We start from the raw sequence: 4,820 nt of genomic DNA on the forward strand, positions 1-4,820 counted from the left end.
CGTAAACAAAACACCCATATACATTTAACAAGAAAGGAGAGAGCTCAATGTTTTTCAAGAACTCATCTTCAAATAACCCTATCACCATTACTGTCTCTAGAAAATAAATTTATCTGAGATGTCTAAGGAGACAATTTAACGTTAAAACACTTGCCTTGTATTTGAAAGTCCCTGGGTTTGACCCTGATACAAAAAAAAATAAAAATAAAAATGACTTTGGAGTACATGTTTTTGTGATTTAAGATTTGCTTCATCCTTTATCCACGTTGCCCCAGGACGGGTCCATACCACATTGTTCTTGATTCTTTTTGTTTGTTTGTTTGTTTGTTTTATTTTTACTTAAAAATTTCCACCTCCTCCTATTTCCCTCCCCCTTCTCCCTCCCCCTCCCCTTCCCTTTCCAGTCCAAAGAGCAGTCAGGGTTCCCTGCCCTGTGGGAAGTCCAAGGTCCTCCCCCCTTCATCCAGGTCTAGGAAGGTGAGCATCCAAACAGACAAGGCTCCCACAAAGCCAGTACATGCAGTAGGATCAAAACACAGTGCCATTGTCCTTGGCTTCTCAGTCAGCCCTCCTTGTCCCACAGGTTCAGAGTCCGGTTTGATCACATGCTCCATCAGTCCCAGTCCAGCTTGCTTTGGTGAGCTCCCATTAGATCAGCCCCACCGTCTCAGTGGTTGGGCGCACCCCTCGCGGTCCTGACTTCCTTGCTCATGTTCTTCCTCCTTCTGCTCCTCATTTGGACCTTGGAAGCTCAGTCCAGTGCTCCAATGTGAGTCTCTGTCTCTAGCTTCATCCATCGCCAGATGAAGTTTCTATCTTGACGTAACTTAAAGGGAAAGATATACAATGTCTGGAGCCCTTGATGTCCTGCAGATGAAGGAAGAGGTGTCCTCAAATTTCTTGCTGCAGAAACCCACTTAGGTGGCACCAACCTCGACTTTCAGATGGAGCAGTTCATCTACAAAAGGAAAAGCGATGGCATCTACATCATCAATCTGAAGAGGACCTGGGAGAAGCTGTTGCATGCTGCTTGGGCTATTGTTGTCCTTGACAGCCCTACTGATGCTAGAGTCAAATTCTACAGGAACACTGGACAGCGAGCCATGCTGAATTTTGCTGCTGCCTCTGGAGCCACTCCCATTGCCGGCTGCTTCATCCCAGGGACCTTCACTAACCAGATCAAGGCAGCCTTCAGGGAGCCACGGCTTCTAGTGTTTGTCTGATCCCAGGGCTGACCACCAGCCCATCACAAAGGAGTCTTTTGTGAACCTGCCCACCATTGCCCAGAGTAACACAAACTCACCTCTGCGCTACATGGATATCGCCATCCCATGCAACAAGCGAGTTCATTCAGTAGGTTTGATGTGGTAGATGCTGGCCCAGGAAGTACTCCGCATGCATGGCACTATCTCCCGTGAGCACCCACAGGAGACAATGCCTGATCTTTACATCTACAAAGACCCAGAGGAGATTGAGAAGGAAGAACAGGCTCCTGCTGAGAAGGCTGTGACCAAGGAGGAGTTTCAGGGTCAATGGACCGCCCCAGCTCCTGAGTTCACTGCTGCTCAGCCAGAGGTGGCTGAGGTCTAGGGGTTTGCAGGTGCCCTGGGTACCCATCTATCACCTCCCTACTGAAGACTGGAATGCCCAGCCAGCCACTGAGGATTAAATAAAAATACAGGTTAATAGATAATCATCTATAATAATCAAACTTATAGTCATGTTAGTTAGGTTTTCTAAATGTATAAAGAAATACTTCAGATGGATAGATGTAATTCAAACCTTTTTAAGACTTACAGAATATGGCATTTAAAATGTCTTAAAAATTTAGGACTTTTCATGACAATGAGACACATCTGCTACTGGGAGCACCAATTACTTCAATAAGAATATGGACACTGAAGAGGCTCCTTATGGAGTTTGTTTGGCATTTGGGAGAGAAACTGCTCTTGCCTGGACTGTTTGATGTTATGCTGTATGCACTGGACATACAAGATCCACAGAAAAATGACTACTGAACTTCATAAAGGTGGAATGGTCCTTCGGGGTTCCTGGTTCATGAAAAAAATTGCAAGACATTCTGTGGGACACAGAGAAAAGTGACTGACAAACTGCTAATATAGATGGAACTATCTTTGAAATTTCCTGCTTCATAGAAAAGTCTGCCAGATACTATGGACCTATAGACTGAAGATGGATACCCAAATGTTACAGAAGAACTTTGGGTGACTGTCCAGGCAGCGAGATATGTCTGTCTGTCAATTCTAACTTAGATAATATTATGCCCTTTTGGCATCTTTGATGGAGTTGAAGAATATAAAGTTATAATTATAATTTTCCTTAATTATGATAAAAGATAAAGTAGAAATAAATATTATACCTATAATTCCTGCTTGAGACCTGTTTTGTTATATGTTATTTTTACTATGCTAGAGTTAAAACCTTCCTTTTTAATTAGATAGAATAGGGAAGGTGATATGGTATTCCTCTCTGTATTCTGTTAATATGTTTCATTGCCATTCGTTAACAAAGAAGTTGCTTTTAGCCAATGCCTTCACAGACTATAGCCAGGCTGGAAGATAGATAGATAGATAGATAGATAGATAGATAGATAGATAGATAGATAGATAGATAGATAGAGTAGGTAGAGTCAGAGAGAAGCCATGAAGTTACTACAGGAGACAGATGTCATATGCTGAATACCAGACAGAAACTTGCCAGTAGGCCACAGCCACGTGGTAACACACAGATTAATAGAAATGGGTTAATTAGAGATGTAAGAACTAGCTAGAAATATGCATAAGCTAATAGGCCAAGCAGTGTTTTAATTAATACAGTTTCTTATTTCAGGCCTGGAGACCTGGGAATGAATGAGCAGTGTCTACCTACATTCACTTTTACCATAAGCAGAGATTCTTAACTAGTATCCTCTGAATATAAGTCCAAATTTGCACTCATTTTAGTATCCATATTTTATGACCATTTTTTATTCCCATTTTGAGTATATCTTAGAGAAACTTTGTGAGCAAAATCTATTCATGACTATATATGTGTGTGTGTGTGTGTGTGTGTGTGTGTGTGTGTGTGTTGCTCAGGAAGTATCCCAGTTCAGGAAATTTGAAACCAGTCTTGCTTTCAAATAACTGTGTTTTTAAGCATGGGACATGCTGGGATTTTCCATTTTGGCTGCCATCACAATTACTCCTATCAGAATATATGCACAGATGCTGAATGAGGGTAACCATTACTGGCAGGTTATACTGGCAGCTCATACAAATGAATAGTCATTGGCTCATGATCACCTCAACTCCCTAGATCATTGGAATGGCCCAGCTGGGCAAGTCTGAAATCTAGCTAACGAGGAGGATTTTTGTGTGTGCATGTGGTTTTGTTGTTTTTCAGCCTAGCTATGATACAAAATACACAGCATTTTCTACAACTGTTCTTTAAAAAGTGTATTGTAAACTACTTAAATTTATTTAAATCTCTTCCCCTATCAGACTAATAAAAATAAGATGGTGTTGCTCACATACCATGCAAGGGCACCATTCACTGTAGAATTTAATATTTGGGAACTGATGCTTAAAGGGAGCAGAGCCTTCTCCTATGATATGCTGTACTAATGCTAATGAATAGCATCAGTCCAGCTGCTTACTGTGAAATTGCCACTCTTGTACCATGCCTACAACAAACTAAGGAACACAAAGGCTGTCATTAAAGCTGAACAGAAATTCTATTTTTGATTGATCCAATCTATCTAATAGCAGCTATGTAGCAAAGTAAACATCATTAGTGAGCTTTTCAGACTATATTTACATTTTGCTACCTTTCCCCCACTCGTTTCACAGAGTTTCTGAAGATGAGAGTTTACTCTTATATTTAAATTGTCAATCAATAATTCACTGGACCATTAGCATCAAAAGGACATGTGCAGGGCATTTAGCAATTGCTATTGCACTCTAAAATGACAGTGAGAGAAAAATGATAAAAGGGGATGTTTCCATCAGAAGAACTGATGCAGTGTTCTTAGAGTCTTTGGAAGTGACGAACTATAGGAATATGATACATGCAGTCATATGAATTAAGCTTCGGGGAGCCAAAATATTAGAGGAAGTTTCCCCAGTGGGCTTCAAAGTCTGCCTATTAATCCAATGAGTTTGCTTTGTGGACATTTTATTGTTTTTATTTTGAGGAGACTCTAAAATATAATGAAAGAAATCTCTTAATGTCTGTTAATATATTGAGTGGTAGGTATCATACTTATTTAAGCATTGGGAGAATTTCCTATGGTTGTTTGCCCTGCTAACATTCTGCTCTTCATAACTATAAATACACTGTTGAAAAATATCAATTTAGAGTTTTATTTTTACATTTAAATGTATCATTGTTTGCATATTCCAAGACATGGCTATACACAGGGGGTGTGTGTGTTTGGATGGGAGCAAGTATGTGTATATATATGCATATATGTGGGTATGTGTGTATATGGGTATTTGAGTACAGGGGCAGTGGCCATAGCAAGTCTAAGAAGGTTAAGGGATAAGCTCAGTTGTCAGTTCTTGACTTCTTATTGTGACATGATAACTTTCTTGTAGGATTGTCCACAGGACTAGATGGCCTTGGGCCTTTCCGTGATTCTCCTATTTCCTCCTCACATCTCACATTAGGAGCTAAAGCCTCAGGCTTATTTGGCAAGGATTCTTCTCACTGAGCCTTCCTTGCCTGTTATTCCACTGTTTTATATATTATATCCTCGGCACTTATTTTAGCATTTTCTATTGCTTCTTATATTTCAGATTCAGTTCTTTCTGTGCATTTTC

At 40.3% G+C, this 4,820-nt stretch overlaps 1 pseudogene; it reads left to right on the forward strand.

Annotated features, from left to right (window-relative positions):
* The first annotated feature begins 846 nt into the window (after nucleotides 1-846).
* Nucleotides 847-1,669, forward strand: LOC130876206 (40S ribosomal protein SA-like; annotated as a pseudogene).
* The last annotated feature ends 3,151 nt before the right edge of the window (nucleotides 1,670-4,820 follow it).

The sequence above is a fragment of the Chionomys nivalis genome, chromosome 6, assembly GCF_950005125.1.
Source record: "Chionomys nivalis chromosome 6, mChiNiv1.1, whole genome shotgun sequence".
In the NCBI taxonomy this organism is placed as follows: Eukaryota; Metazoa; Chordata; class Mammalia; order Rodentia; family Cricetidae; genus Chionomys; species Chionomys nivalis.